The sequence below is a fragment of the Myotis yumanensis genome, unplaced genomic scaffold (assembly GCF_028538775.1).
Source record: "Myotis yumanensis isolate MYYU_CA2020_CCGP unplaced genomic scaffold, mMyoYum1.0.hap1 SCAF_3, whole genome shotgun sequence".
In the NCBI taxonomy this organism is placed as follows: Eukaryota; Metazoa; Chordata; class Mammalia; order Chiroptera; family Vespertilionidae; genus Myotis; species Myotis yumanensis.
In genome coordinates this window covers 203,794,092-203,810,296 of record NW_027223754.1, presented here as the reverse complement: position 1 = coordinate 203,810,296, position 16,205 = coordinate 203,794,092, and the positions used below count along the sequence as shown (strand labels likewise).

The following is a 16,205-nucleotide window of genomic DNA, read 5'->3' as shown; positions in this document are numbered from 1 at the left end:
TGAGGGTTTCACAGCCAACGCCCTTGACCACTGTATACCAACTGTCAAGTGCTGGCCAAATGACAGGCTTTGTGTGACTATCCACGACTGCCCCATGAACTAATGGGAGTGCCGAAGACATCACGGCAGTCCCTGGGCCTTGCAAACCCTGTGTGCATTACCTAAACGGAAATGAGATTAGGGAAACACCATGAAGCAGGGGTTCAAAACCCCAGGCTCTGGGGTTCATTTCTCTACCAGTCGAAGAGTCAACCCCTGAGCCAAGCTGAGAAATAAGTAGGAAGGAGAAGGTTAAGGAGGGTGTTTGCCCTCTAGCTGTTGAATGCCTAGCGGGTTTCTGCTCCAGCCGGGACCTTCCTGCCCAAACCCCGAGCACAGGGCTACAGATTCACAGCCATGAGCTCTCAGAGCAGGAAAGAACTTCAGAGATCATCTGGCCATCCCAATAATTCCCAGATTTAAAAGACAATAACCCAGGGCCCCAAAGGGCAGGTGTCTGTCTTGCCCAAGATCACACTGCTAATGCCAGTTCCCACGAACTTAGAACTTACCAAAACTGCGCACTCACAAACACAGTCTCATTATGGAAGAGACCCAGAGGCCCTGAAAGAGGGCGTCATTGGCCCGAGGTCACACAGTTACAAAATGTCAGATCTGGGGTTCCCAATGCCAGGCCAGTGCCCCCACTCCAGGCCAGTGCCCCCCTCCGCAGGGCGCATGGACCAGCGGGAGCAGAGCCCCCTACTCAAGCTGCCGGTTGCCGTCTCCACTATCGGAGAGATAAACCACCCTCTCCTCCTGCCACGTCCCAGCAATCAGCGCTGGAGCAGCCAGGGCGCCGCCGTGTGCCTGGCGATATGGGAGCAGCACGCTCACCCACAGATGCCAACACCCCTGCGTTATGCAACAAGCCGCTGGTCCAAGAGTTGCTGTAACACCTTTATCTGCCCGGGGCAGACCCCATCTGCCAATACGCAGCGTCTCTCTGGCGCCGGGTGAACCAACAGGAGCGGTCACCGAGCTCCTGGCCCTTCGCTATCTGACTTGTTTTTGTAGGAAGTCAACATAAGAGCCAAAAGCAAATTCCTCACCCCATAGACTGTTCATTTCCTGCCTTTGGTGACATTAAAAGGGCTCTGGCTTGGGCAAAACAGGCTTTGGAGTGGAGGTGCTGGAGCCCGACTCCCCCTGGTTCACATCCTCCATCACCACTGCTGCTGGATGGCCTCGGGCGAGTCGGTTGTTCATCCATAAAACGGAAATCTTTGCAGTGCCCACCTCCTCGCCTGGGTGGGAAGATCAAATGAGATCATGAATATAAAGCCCTTGAATGCCTGGCACATAGGAGTTGTTTCATAAGAAGTATAATTGCCTGGCCGGTGTGGCTCAGTGGTTGAGTGTCAACCCACGAATCAAGAGGTCACAGTTCAATTCCCCGTCAGGGCACATGCCTGGGCTTCGGGCTCGATCCCCAGTGGGGGGCGTGCAGGAGGCAGCCGGTCGATGATTCTCTCTCATCATTGATGTTTCTATCTCTCTCTCCCTCTCTCTGAAAGACATAAACACATATTTTTTAAAAAGGAGCATAATGACTACTGAGCTCTCAGGAAAGATGCAGCACCCCTACGACTGCCCGTCCCTGGAAGCCAGGGCTGCACTGGGTGCTTTCTAAAGGGCCCCCTGCTCTCAGGATCTGTGAGTTATTTAACTTTGGGTGGATGTTGATTCTCTTCTCCTTGCCCCTGAAGGAACTTCAGGGTCCATCCGTAAGCCTTAGGCAGAGCTGTGCAGAAGGTGTGCTCAGCTGGCCTAAGGGCCCAAAGAGCTGAGGATTTCAAAATAGGTGCAAAAAATGACGCGTCAAACAGCATCTGCTCTTTGAAGGCATCTTAAGACGTCCCTCCAGCGTGGGTGAGCGTTCGGGCTGGCATTAGGCTTGCTGTTGAATTCAGGGTCAAGTTTGGCGTCGCAAGGCTCAGCAGTGGGTGTGTTAGACAGGCTGGAGTTTGGGGTGAAACACACCTGTGTCTGACTTCCCACGCAGAGGTAGGGGACACACCTGCAGCCCCAGCAGGAGCCGGGACCAAGGGGTCTGATCTTCATCCCAGCAGTGAAATCCCAGTGACGGGTTTTAAGCAAGAAAGGGTGTCCTGAGAGGGAACGTTCAGTTGGAAATGCCCTGCATCTGGACGCAGAGGTGGTCACGCAGCTGTGTGCTTGTGTAAATGGTATGTCGCAGTACTCTTTAGACATATATCTTTTACTGTATGTAAACTGTACGTCCACTTATTTAAAAAGATAAGCATGCCAAGCTCACAAGAGGCAAAGCCAAGACTCAAATCCACAAAGGGCCAGGACTCATGTGGGGTTAGGGTTGGGTTAGGGTTAGGGTTAGGGTTAGGGTTAGGGTTAGGGTTGGAGTTAGGTCAGGGTCAGGGTCAGGGTTAGGGTTAGGGTTAGGGTTGGGTTAGGGTTGAGGTTAGGATTAAAGTTAGGTTAGGGTCAGGGTAGGGTCAGGGTCAAGGTTAGGGTTAGGGTTAGAGTTAGGGTTAGGGTTAAGGTTAGGGTTGGAGTTAGGTTAGTGTCAGGGTTAGGGTTAGGGTTAGGGTTGGAGTTAGGTCAGGGTCATGGTTAGGGTTAGGGTTGGGTTAGGGGTGGGGTTAGGATTAGAGTTAGGTTAGGGTCAGGGTCAGGGTTAGAGTTAGGGTTAGGGTTAGGGTTAAGTTAGGGTCAGGGTCAGGGTTTCTGTGGGGTGAGTGAGGCAGGCTCATGCAAGTGCAGGGTCAGATCCTGCCTTTATGTAAAATGTCAGTATTTTGTTCATCATGGATTTATGTACATGTATGTGATTTTTATGTTTAAAAATACTGCCCTCGGGGGGGAAAAAAGGACACTTATGTAATACCCTTTGTAATACTTTAAGCGAAAAATTAAAAAAAAAATAAAAAAAAAATAAAAAAAATACTGCCCTGCCATATTCATTTGGAATACTGAGTTTGAGGCACCCCCTTAATGTTTGTGACCCTCCTTGCCCTTGTCCCAGCCCCAGTACCCAGGCCCCTCTGCTGGCACGTGCCCTTAGCCACCACACAGGGAGCCTCCCCACCCTGGTCCAGGCACCATCGAGATTCGGTTGGAGGAGCTTTGAAGGAGAACATGCTAAGAGATACTCACACTCGGGACCTGGACAAGGATGATTGCAACAGACTCCCAGGGTGGGGCTCCAGCAAAAGAGAAAGAAAAACATTTAGAAAGTGTCCAATTAAGCCTGCGGATGACAGGAGAGAGAGTGAGAGAAGGGGGAGCTGTTTGGGGCCTGGTCAGCAGGGGGAGGTCGGTTTCTCACAGAAGAAATAAGCCAACTCCCTCGGCCACATCTGGCCTTGTGCTGCTGCCTGAGCCTCACCCAGGAGGCCCTGCCTTTCCAGCCTCTTTCATAGTTAAGCTCAGAATTACCAACCGCTCAACACCAACACTTTCACGACGGTGTTTGTATATATCGTAAGGGGGTGGCAAAGGGTTCTTTGCATGGCGTAGAGCTTTGGGGTTTGCAAAGGCCTGTACTGCTGTCGCCCAGATGTCAGCTGGGCTCTCTCGTCGCCTCTCTGAGACCTAGAGGTCACTTTCCTGGACCTCCATCTGTTCACAGCTCTCCTGGGCCTCGCCTCAGGGGGAAAGGAGCCTCTTCCTCCAGGAAAAGGCCCCCACTTTTCCGTTTCCATCAGGAAAGTTGGACACACCCCAAAGGAAGCACTCCCAGTAACGGCACCGGTTCCAGGAGAGCTCGGCCCCTCCCAGCCGGGAGCTGAGATTGGGCGGCTGTTCATCTTCCTTCCTCGTTCTGTGGCTGGAGGGATTGTGCAGCCCCCGCCGCACCCCACATCTTCTCTGCCAGCCTCTCAATCCAGCCCCTTTTGGAAACGTACAGAACTCAGGGGAGCCCCACAGGCCTCCTCGGCCATACCCTACCGCTCTCCCCTCATCGCTCCTTAATTGTAAGGAGTTTATTGTGTGAGAGAGAAATTCAAACTTATCAATTAAACGAGGGCGCTACATGGTGTGCACATGTGGGACGTTCTAGAAGCACAAACACCAAAAGGGAAAAGGCAAAAGGACTTGTTGCCCTCAGCATCCTGGAGCCTTGGAGACGTCGTCTTGCCGGCTCTCTGGCTCCAGGGGGTTGAGGGCCAAGGCAAGTGGACAGCAGCTGAGGGGTGCGCAGCGATGTGAGCTGTGGGTCCCCATGAAAGACCACAGGCTCCCCAGGGCCAGCTGGCTCCCTGGTGCCTTGTAAAAATACTCTGTGTTTGTGCAGGTGGAACCGAGGGTGAGGAGCAGCGATGAGGGCATGAGTGTATGTGTGTGTGTGTGCGTGTGTGTGTGTGTGTGTTCAGTCTGTGAGTCTTTCTATGAGAATGCCTATCCCAGAGCTCCCCAGCATGTCTGTGTGTGTCCATGAATCTGGATATCTGGTGTGTGTCTCTGTACTCAGGAATCTCCTCGTTTCTAACATGTGTGTTTCGTGTGCCATCTGCATGCGTGGATGTCCCACTGTTAGGTGTGGGTGATGTGTATGTGGACATAATCTCAGCTTCTGGGTGTGTCTATGCCTCTGTGTGCCTGAGAAAGGTATAAGTACTGGGTGTGAGTGTGTTTGGATGTGTGAGTGTGCATGTGTGTGGGTGTGCACGTGTGGATGAGTGGGTATGCACCTGTGGATATGTGGGTGTGCACGTGTGGGTGTGCATGAGTGGATGTGTGGGTGTGCACCTGTGGATGTGTGGGTGTACATGTGTGTGGATGTGTGGCTGTGCACATGTGGATGTGTGGCTGTGCACATGTGGATGCGTGGGTATGCACGTGTGGATGGGTGCACATGTGGATGTATGGGTGTGCACGTGTGGATCTGTGGGTGTGCACATGTGGGTGTGTGCACGTGTGGATGTGTGAGTGTGCACATGTGGGTATGTGGGTGTGCACGTGTGGATCTGTGGGTGTGCACGTGTGGGTGTGCACGTATGGGTGTGTGGATGTGCACATGTGGATGTGTGGGTGTGCGCGTGTGGATGTGTGGATGTGCACGTGTGGATGCATGGGTGTGCACGTGTGGGCAGGGACAGGGGTGCATTAGACCTTCCAGAAGCCACAGCCAATGCACACACTGTCTTTGCAAAGCAAGTCATCTGTTTTCCTGGTTTTGTTTTTCTCCTCCCCGTGGGCTCCGGACCCTCCTTGAAAACAAAGGGAACTTAAAAACGCAGCCCTTCCTGTGTTCCCAACGCTCAGAGTGCTGCGGCGAGTGTGAACGTGCCAGCTCCGATGCCCAGCCCTGCCGCAGCCGCAGGAAGCCACCAGACCGCGGTTACCACCGCCCATGCCCCTAGCACGCCTGGGCGGAGGGCGGGCAAGAAGGGGGAGCCACGCAGCTCACTGCACCCAACTCCTGAGCCAGCGTCGCCCCTACTTTGGAACTGAGAGCCCCCGCTGGGGACATAAGTGCATCGTTTAGGGCTCCCTTCAAAGAGCAGGGACCCCTGGCAGTGGTAGGAGGGGAGAGATGCCGCCTTCCCCTGGAATGCATCACCAGCCGAGCAGGCGTGCGGGGCTTCGCCTTCCATCTTACCAGGTTTACCAAGTTAGTTCTAGGGAGGGATCGGCGTTGTCATCACCTTGGCACACCTTTCCTGGATGCCTGTTATGTGTCAGACACCGAGGAAGATCTAAGGGCTCAGCTTAGATATTCATGTCCCCCAGTGGCCACCCAGGCCCAGCGTCCTGCGAGGCAACAGAGGGTTTGGGCTGGGTACCTGCACCGCCTCTTCCAGATGGGAACCCCGACTTCTCAGAACAGCTGCTGCTTCCTCCATGTCCTCCACTTCCCCCTTCGTCCCATGACGGGAGCGTGCCCAGGGTCCCCTCCCCTCCTACCTCTGGACACAGGCCTTCCCCGAAACACCTGCTGTTCCTGGTGCTCCTCACCCTTGTCTGCACTTGGAAGAGGTTCTCACCCTTCAGCTAATCCCAGCCCCCACCTCGGCCATCACAGCCCCCTCCCAGGCATGGGTCCACCATCTTTCCCACCTTCGCTCCCACATCACCCCCTCCCCCTGCCACCCGTCCCGCCTCTGCGCGCTGGCCACACTCGGCTGCATATGCACCCTCTGCTCACACCCTCCACCCCGCGCGGCCTCTGCTCCCGCCGTTCCCTCTGTCTGCCTGGCACCCTCTTTCCTCCCTTCGCCCCCACCAATTCTCAGCCCTGAGATCCTGGTCATCTTTCCAGGCTCATCTCAAGCACTTCCTCCTTCACCCTTTTTTCCTGATCCTCCACCCTTTCCCAGCACACGGGATCTGTCTTTCGAAACCTTTCATACAAAGCAGCATATCTGGCCTTTACAGTATCATCGCTGTCTTTGTCTGTTCCACACAACATGACTAAGATCCTTCAAACTAAAAGTCAGGAAGTGTGTCTTCCCGGTGCTTGGACCCCCGTGCTGTGTCGGTCACAGGTGGTCAGCAATGTCTGCACAGGCAGTGGTCTGCAGTACCCACGGGTGGCATGTCGGGAGCTGGGGAGCCTGGCACTGCTGGAGAAGGAGGTGGGTAGGGGATGGAAGGAACCTCAGAAATCGCAACCAGATGGCCAACCACAACTGCCCCTGAACGTGGGGACAGAGATCATGGATGCTGAAGTGGACTGTTGATTCCACCCAGAGCACAGCTTTCCCAGGAAACCAAAAGCAAGGCAGTGCCATGGAGCAAGACTCGAGGCACGGAGGGCAAATCCAGCAAATGACCGCAGCCAGCCGGGGAGATGGGGTGGGTGGTGGCAAATAGGAATCCATGCCCCTTCGGAAAGGAGCTGGCCCACCCGACCGGGGGCTCAGCTGGTCGGAGCATCATTCTGTGCACCAAAAAATTGTGGGGTCCTGGTCAGGGCACATACCTAGCTTGCAGGTTCAGTCCCTGGCTGGGGCACGTATAGAAGACAACCCATCAATGTCTCTGTCTCTCCGCCCCCCCCCTTCCTCTCTCTCTGAAATCAATGAACATATCCTCGGATGAGGATTAAAAATAATAATAATGAAAGGAACCAGCTCTGCCTGCAGAAACACACAGGTAGCCAGAGCCCCAATAATTACTCAAGAAAAGCCCAGTATCCAAGTGTTTATATAAAATCTCCCACTTCATTATTGTTGGCAACTTACTCCATTTTTTAAAAAAGTCACAGACTCTGAGCAGGCTGATGACATGGAACTGCAGGCCCCATTCGGCCCACAGGCTGCCGAGTGGAAACCTCCGCGTAGGTACATGCCAGGTTCCCCAGTCACGCGATGCGACCAACTCCCTGCTAGGGCCGAAGCAGAAGTCCACTCGCACCAGAGAACAGGGTGGGTGTTCCGCTAAACTGGCCATGGGTGCAAAGGGAGCCCATAGGAGAATGTCTGGAATGTCTTCCTGGTCTTTGAAGCCAGGACCTTAGCTCGCCTTGGGTATCATGGCGGCGATACCACCTCCTCCCCCCTGGCATCCGTCAGGCACTGGCCCCTCGAGCACTCAGGTTGGCCGCCCTGGCCCAGACTTCCCACTGCGTGGCACTGACTTGCTTTTTGTTCTCGGGAAAGCTGTGCTCTAGCTGGAAGAAAGAGATCGCATCTGCATCATGACCTTGCACCCCCAAGTCAGGCCCCCGTGGGGACGGGAGAGATTGCCTTGAGCATCGCGGCCTAAAAGCAGTCAGAGGGCTCGGATGGTCACTCACTGACTGGAACAAGTGACTCCCCCTTTGTGAGCTGCCAGGTCTCCTCGGTACAGAGAGTGGCTGGACTGGACCACCCCAGGTACCTTCCCGCCTGCAGCAAGGAGATGTTGACCCTGGTCCTATAGGCAGGGCCCAGGCCCAGGAGCCTAAGAGGCAGGCCTGGCCCTCCCTCACCTGGCAGTGCCTTCCTGCGGGTGCCACGCCACACAGAGACCAGCCAAAGCGTTCCCATCCCTTTGTGAGGAGGAGGAGCCACACTTTCTCTCTGGTATCGCACAGGCGTTGACTATAAGAGGACTGCCGGACACTCCCCAGAGGGGCTGGAGGGCAGGAATGGTGGGCCCAGGGGAGATGGCAGGGCAGGTGGGGTGGTAGGAAGGTACCCCAGCAAATGGTATCCAATGGGAATGCAAGCATGTCAATATTTTAACAACTGGCCTGGCTGGTGTGGCTCCGTGGTTGAGCATCAACCCATGAACCAAGAGGTCGCTGGTTCAGTTCCTGGTCAGGGCACATGCCCAGGTTGCAGGCTTGATCCCCAGTAGGGTGCATGCAGGAGGCAGCCGATCGATGATGTTTCTCTCTCATCCATGTTTCTATCCCTCTATCCCTCTCCCTTCCTCTTTCTCTAAAGAAAATCAACAAAAACGCATTTAAAAAAAATATTTTAACAACTGGCATGGCCAGGCAGGTGCGTAGTTACTGAATATCAGCTCAGCCCCCATCGGAATGCTGCCTCCATGTGTACAGCAGGGCAGACCCAGATGCTGGCAACAGATTGGAAATTGACCCCCGCCCCCAGCCTCTGGAGACCCCCCTCCCTCACAGGCTTGCTTCATTCCAGGCCCCCACCCCGGACCTCCCTGGGCATTGGCAAAGAGCAGGCACGGTGCCAAACCCTGACTTCATGCTGACCATCCACTCCCCAAGCCAGGGAAGGGGCGATGATGTCATTGTCCCTGTGTTTCAGAAAAGCAATCATCAGACTCGGAAGAGATCAACTTTCAAGGCAGAAGGCCAAACACTTTGTCTTGGCAAAGGCCTCGGAGGATTGCCTCATAGAAGGAAGGGCCGCATGCTCACGAGCATCATTTGTTACGAGCCGGGACTCTGCAGTGTCCTTGGGTTGGAAAACCTCGGGGCCCTGTGAGATGGAGAGTGTCGTATCTGACACCAATGAGCGTTACTGTCATCTCCTCCCGTCTGAACCCGCTCTTGGGGAAGGAGAGGGCACCCCAAAGCTCAAGGGGGAGACTTTTACCAACAGAGTGCTGTCACCCCCACCCTGGACCCGCGTTCCATCTTATTATCATAGAGACGTCCCCAGTTTCCTCAATTTGAGTAAGCTCCATAAAGGCAGAAACCTTGTTCATTGCTGTACCCTGGCCTCTGGTATGGAGTTGAGAACTCCATAAATATGGACTGAATGAGTGGCAAGGAGGAAAAAGCAATGAATTGGGATGCAGCACTCCTGGATTCCAGGGGTCCAGAGACACATCCAGGTATGCCAGCTGGGCCTAGGTGGGCATGTTGGGGGCTGCCATTGGTTGGTGCAGATCTGTGCTGTATGATCAAAAGGATCTACCCTTTGACAGGTCCCTGGAGGAGCTGGAGGGCAGGAATTGTGGGGAGTGGGCCCAGGGGAGATGTCAGGGCAGGTGGGATGGCAAGAAGGCACCCGGCAAATGGTTATCAACCTTTGACTACCTACCTTCTCCATGGCTCACAATCTTGCCTTCACACTTCTGCTAGTGCCTCTAATCTTTCTCAGGACAGCTATCTGGTCAACCTTTTGTGGTTACACCCTGTTGAAAAGGCCCCCCTTTGAGGAAATATGTTCAGGAAGAGCAAGTTCCTCCCACCTCCACCTCCCCCACGCACACACACATGCTCCGAAGCAGTGCTTCTGGGGGCTCTCATCTGAACTTGGTCACTGGGGTGACCTTGATCATGAGACTTTCCTCTCTGGGCCTCCGTTTCCCCTTCTACAAAAATACAAGATCAATTACAAGTGTCCAAAGTTCTTAACTTTTAGGTGGGGGGCATCTCAGCCCCCGCTTAGAAACAAAAGAAAGTCGCGCAACCTCTCCCCTGGCTTGTGCGAAGGGACATTTTTGCGTGTGGGTTCTGGATGTCCGCAGCCCCCTTGCACCCAGGGGCAGAGCCTTTGTGATCTGTGAGTCCCTCTGGGCGGTGACTCCCTGGAATGTTAACCGAAGTGTGACTGAGAAAACACATCCGGCTGCCCTCTGAGGCCGCCCCAGGGCCCCTCTCGGCTGCCCCTCAGGAATGAAGGCGCCTGGGCTTCACCCATGGCCCCAAATCCAGCCCCTCGCGTCCTCAAGATCCAGGGCTCGTGGAAATGAGGCAGGAAGGTAAAGGAAGTCCAGGCAGCTCTGCCTAAAAGGCATTTCCTCTTCTCGGCTGCTTCTTCCAATCTGGCCTTTCTAGAGCTGGACAAAGGTGGGGAGGGGGTAGGGATAATGCTAAGAGTTTTTTGTTTGTTTGTTTTTATTGAGGCCCAAAGAAGGACGCAGAGATGGGCCACAAACTGGAGAGGTCAGGCTCGGGCACATGGCGGCCGGGGCGCTGGTGCATGTGGGTGGGGCCTCTGTGTATTCTCCAGGGCAAATCGGACTTTTCCAGCCGCGGGTTTTTGAAAGCTATTTATGAAGCTGAACTAATCCAGCCCAGCTGTGCAACGATAAGTAAACAGGGCGTTTTGTGGAAATTCGGAGCCCCCCCTCTCCCCCGCCACCAACCCCCCCCCCCCCCTCCCCGCCCGCCGCCGTGCTTACACAGCTCACTCCATCCTTTCTGTCCAGGAGGGAATGAGATGCCAAGGGCAAGCAGGCGCAGTTGAATCTGAGTCCAGGACTCGTCCCTACCGGTCCCCACTCTCAACCCTGGCAAGTCTCCCCTGGGCATCAGGATGGGTACAGAACTGAGTCAGGATGCCTTCTCCTCTACTTCTTAGCTGGGTGAACTTGGGGGGTGCTTCTTAATCTCTCTGAGCTTCAGTTTTCCCATCTGTAAAATGACCATAATGATATCTAACTTGTAGAGTTACCGGGCAGGATACACCAGGACATAAAAGGGCAAGTGCAGCAGGCAGTGCTCAGCATGGAGCTGGTCCCCAGTGGATGCTGTGTGTCCCTCTTGGCCATCCCCAGTTCTCCTCTAACCTTCTCTCTGGAGTAGGGAGGAACATGTGTGGAGACCTGGAGTGAGTTAGGAAAGGCAGTGCTCCCTTCCAGCTGAAAAGCAGCCACCCCAGGAGCAGGCTCAGCAAGTGAAAACGGGCTGGACTGAGTCCCCTTCGTGCCCTCCCAGCCAGGTGCCCTGTGCCGGCACCACCACACAGCCATGTGGGAACCGCAGCCACAAAACCCAGGCTGCCCTGCTGACCCTCGGGCTGCGATTTCTTTTTCAGTTAGAGCTCATCTTTTAGCAAAGCCACTGGTCCCCTTTTAAGAATGCCTAACAGGGGTTAAACCTGGAGAAAGTCTTTTTCACCCTAGTGTGAATGAGTTTCCGGTTCATTCCGGCCCTAAGAAAGAGGCAGAAGTGCTCTCTTCGGCAGCACATATACTAAAATGGGAACGATACAGAGATTAGCATTGCCCCTGCGCAAGGATGACACGCAAATTCGTGAAGCGGTCCATAAAAAAAGAATTAAGCAAAAGACGACGGTAGCAAGGTAGCGAGGACCCAGCCTTGCCTGGCTCTCGGGACAGTGCTGCTACCCTGCCTCAGCATCACCCACCCTCAAGCGTGGGTGTCACAGTAAAGCAACTCCCTTGCCACTCTCATGCTGTGCCCAGGGCACTAGGCTCAGAACCCCGACATCACTTCTGCTGTGGTGTCCTGGCCAGCATGTCACCAGGCCATCTCAGGTTCAAGGTGGCAAAACAGACTCCACCTCTTATTGGAAGGACCTGGAAAAGACATGGATACAGGGAGGCCGTTCGCTGGGGCCATCAATGCGGTCAGGCAGCATGAGTTGGAGCACAGGCCAAATGTGGGGTTCAAGGGTGGGGGACGTGACCCAGTATTTTCAGATGGGGCTGCCCTGGAACCTCCAGGATGCTGGCCATCCTCACTTCCACATCCCCTAGCACAGCTCGGCCCAGGGACCCTCCCCGAACACCTGCTCATAGGTACCTAACCAATGCGGAACCTGAGGCTTTGGAACAGGGTGGGGGAGCTCCCATGGACATTTTGGGGTCAAAGGCTGGTATTGATTAAGCAGGCCTTGAACATTACAGGACTTCAGATCTAGAAGCCATTTAAGCGAATGCCTTTCGTGGTATAAAAGAATAAACTAAAGCCAAGAGGCCAAGCGACGTAGCCAAGATCATGTGGGTAAGGAGATCCGTGGTCCCCAAACTTGAACCTGCCAGAGAATCCCCTGAGCATCTGCAGAACCCGAGCAGGGGGCCTGGCGTGGGGCCTGAGATTTAGCATCTCTGAGATTTAACAAGAGCCCAGGCGCTATGGATGCTGCTGGTCACAGATTCTGGAGAGAGGGCATCGGTGGAGAGGAGGTGGTCGGTAGACACCTGCATTGAAGACCCTTCTGTTCTCCGCACCCTTCACATAGGCGCCTGAGTAAAGCGCCGTTCAGAAGGAGGCTTTGGCATTGGCCCGACTCCCTGAAGCTTTCAGAGTTCCCACTTCCCTCCCTCACAGGCAGCTCTCGCACAGGGAGCCGTGGCCTCCGGCAATTTCCAGGTCCTCGAGGTAGGGGGGTCCTTTCCGGCTGAGACCCCGGGCTGTGGGCCATCTTCTCACTTGCGGGGGGACTCGTGGTGCCGGGCCAGGGGTCTCTGAGTCCCAAGGGCTGAGACGGTCCGGTCTGGTTAGTGACTGAGGAGCTTGGCAGCCTCTGTCGCTCTATTATGGGGCCTCTGAACATTCCGTCCGGCGGCCCCTTGGCACGCCACACGCTTTCCAAATGAAAGAGGAAAAAAGCGAACGTTGCCCGTGCTCATTTGCCTAATTCAAAAGCATCGAGAGGCTTTTTTTTAGAAGGGAAAACACACCAGCCATCTGAAATGGAGGAAGCCCCTCACCAGGGAGCCAAGAGAGAGATGGAGACGGACGTTTCGAGGGCTGACATGTTAATGGACAAACCATGCGCCCGGTTTGTTTGTCGCCATCCCCTCTCTGCGGAGAAACCGCGGCCGTTTTGGAAGCTCTGTGCGGAGAGGAAATTTCTTTCTCCTCAGGAACCCTCCTCACCCACCTCAGGCAGTGGGAGTGGTGTCCTGTGATTTCACATCAGTTCAGTCCAACCCACGGGCACTGATTGAGGGGCTACTATGTGTCGTGTGTCATGCTGGGTGAATTGGGGGCAGGGGTGCTTCTTAATCTTTCTGAGCCTTAGTTTTTCCATCTGCAGAATGGCCACAATGACACCTAACTTGCAGGGTGCCCGGGCGGGATAAGCGAGGAACTGAAAATGGAAGCGCAGCAGGCACCGCTCAACACGGAGCTGGTCCCCAGTAGATGCCGCGTGTCCCTCCTGGTTTAGTGACCAGAGACGGCCCTGTGCTTTACATTCATCCATTCACTCAACAGGGGACCCTTGCCGGGCACCGTGCCAGCTCTGGGGCCAAGAAGGGAGGTAGATAGGCATGGTCTGGCTACACCCAGCCATCAGAGAGACCACCAGTAAGTAATTCTCATTATGTTGCAATAAGTCATACCTTTCTGCGATAAGTCACCACGACAGAGTGCGGTGCTGGGAAGACAGAGATAAAGGAGGTCTTGCTCAAACCCATCTACCTGGGGCCACTGTCTCAGCCTGGGTCCTCCTGGGGGCACAGCCTCGGGACAGGAGAAACAGCTGGTCTCTGCAGGCCTTGGGCTAGGCCCTCCCCTGACCCCAGCCCCCCTCCCCCCCCCCACACACACACACATACATACACACACCAGCTAGAAGCGTTCTTTCCCAAATGTGGATCTAGTGGTGTTATGCTCCTACTAAAACTTCTGCACTGGGCTCCCCATCATTAGTGAGGTTTATTCCAAACCTCTCAGAATAGTTTACAAGACTTTTTACAATTTGGCTCCCGCCTACTTTCTCAGCCCCATAATTCCCTCTTTCTCCATCATTCATCCTTCTCTCTTGCCATGAGGGACATCCTGGGGCTCCCCAGAACCCCTCAGAGTAAGGGGGGAGCTCTCACAAAAAAAAACCAAACTGGTTGATTATGGAAATGTCCAAACATACGCAGAAGTGGAGGGAGTAAAATGATGACCCTTAATATACCCATCACCAATCTTGTCACCTCTGAAAACCCACCCCACACTGGATTACTTTAGAGCAAATCCAGGACAGTATGTCCTTTCATCTGAAAATACTTCGGTATGTATTCATGAAAGATGAGGACAGCCCAGTTTTTGAGGCTCCAGATTTGTTTTTGAAAGTTCCAAAACAAGTTAACCAGTCTTGTGGTCTAGTTTGAATTTGTGCATTGAACAAACCAGCGTTTTCAACACACACACACACACACACACACACACACACTACAATGATTGTGTGGTGAGAGTATGAAAGAATCCAAATTGAGGTCCTTGTTGAATGTGAAACCCTGGCCAGTCTCGCTCGCCCAAGATCGCCCACCCCACCCCCACCTCCCGTCCTTCTACCCTTGTGCTTGGCCCTGATGTTTCCTGAGTCCTCCAGGAACTTTTACACCTTTGTGCCTTTTCCCTTGTGGATATTTCTGCCTGGATCACTCTTCCCTCTACTTGGCAAACTCCTGCTTGACCTTCAAAATCCAATGCAAATGTCCTCTTGTCCATGACACCTCTTTCAACCACCTTCCTCCCCCACAGATGACCACTCATCTTCTTTGCTTCTGCAGCGTTTTCTTCATCTTTCTCTTGAATGTTTACATTGTTGAGTTAAAGTCATTTGTTTGTACATCTGCTGCCCCCGACAGCCTGTCGCTCCTTGAGGGAAGGGCCCGGGTCCTCTCTGTGTGCCCCGGGGCTGGTGTGAAAGGCAGTCTGGTCCTAAAGCATGGACTCTGGCTTCCACCAACCTGGGACAAGATACTTAATTCCGTCCTGTTTTTCTCGCTGGTGAATGAGGGCGCCTCCTAGCGCAGTGGTTCTCAACCTTCTGGCCCTTTAAATACAATTCCTCATGTTGTGACCCAACCATAAAATTATTTTCATTGCTACTTCATAACTGTAACGTTGCTACTGTTGTGAATCATAATGTAAATATCTGATATGCTTGATGGTCTTAAGTGACCCCTGTGAAAGGGTCGTTCTACCGCCAAAGGGGTCGAGACCCACAGGTTGAGAACCGCTAGCGATCTCACGGGGCTTTTGAGAGGATTAAATGAGATGCATCTATTCAGCTGCTGTGGGCCGCCACCTGCAGACACTGAATAATCGCTGGCCTCTGTCATCCGTGGCCGGCATGACTCCTTCATTAAAGGAGCCCCTACATCCAGGGACATGTCTCGTCCTTTGACACAAGGCCCCAGTGTCTGCTGGGGTCTTGGTAGTTTTCCCGTGTGAGAGACGGTGGAAATCTCCCTGCTGGTCCTGAATCTCAGACCCTGCAGTGGAGGCTTCGGACCAGCTCCTGCAGGGCCACCCGAGCTCCTGCTCACCCCTCACCATGACATTGGGGACATGAAGGTCGTTTCCAGGAGGAGGGGGCAATGGTTTTGTAAGGGAAAGAGGGGACGAGAGGAAATTTTCTCTCTCACTCTGCTCATGGGTGCCCAATACCATGTTTATTGATGCTTTTGGCTCCTAAACATTCTTATCAGTCCTTTGCGTTATCAACTTGTGAGAATATGCCAGAAGCAGAGATCTTCCTTGCTCCCATCAGGGACTAGTGGTCTGGCTCAGGGCCCCGCTGGTAAGGGCTGAAAGCAGTGGGGAATGAGGCCGGCAAGATTTGACACACAGAAGGCAAGCACCTGCGAGTTGGTGTTGGTTTGTCAGGAAAAGCCCTCCTCCCTCCCGAGGATTATGGTGATGGGATGCCCCGCTGGACGCCGTCAGTGCTTCTGAGCCCTGGCATTGCCAAAGCCTTATCCTTCTTCACTCGAAGTTGCTAAGACATTCATTTGCCTTCGTAGTTTGCAATCGCTGGAAATACATATCCAGGGCTGTTCCAAAATGTATGTAAAAGTCAGGCACGCCCTCGCTGGTTTGGCTCAGTGGATAGCGCATCGGCTTACGGACTGAAGGGTCCCAGGTTCGATTCCGGCCAAGGGCACATGCCCGGGTTGCGGGCTCAGTCCCCAGTGGGGGGGTGTGCAGGAGGCAACCGATCAATGATTCTCTCTCATCGTTGTTGTTTTAATCTCTCTCTCTCTCTCTCTCTCTCTCACCCTCTCCTTTTCTCTCTGAAATCAATAAAAATATATTTTAATAAATTAATAAATAATAAAATAAAATTCAGGCA

General features: G+C 53.9%; 1 protein-coding gene and 1 non-coding gene across 2 annotated transcripts in view; both read left to right on the top strand.

Moving 5' to 3' along the window:
• SYN3 (synapsin III) overlaps nucleotides 1–16,205 on the top strand; it is a 362,492-nt gene that overhangs the window by 272,597 nt on the left and 73,690 nt on the right. The gene's annotated exons all lie outside the window — the stretch shown is intronic.
• LOC139007795 (U6 spliceosomal RNA) lies at nucleotides 11,330–11,433 on the top strand. Its single transcript, XR_011470955.1, has one exon. It is a non-coding gene; the product is annotated as a U6 spliceosomal RNA (small nuclear RNA).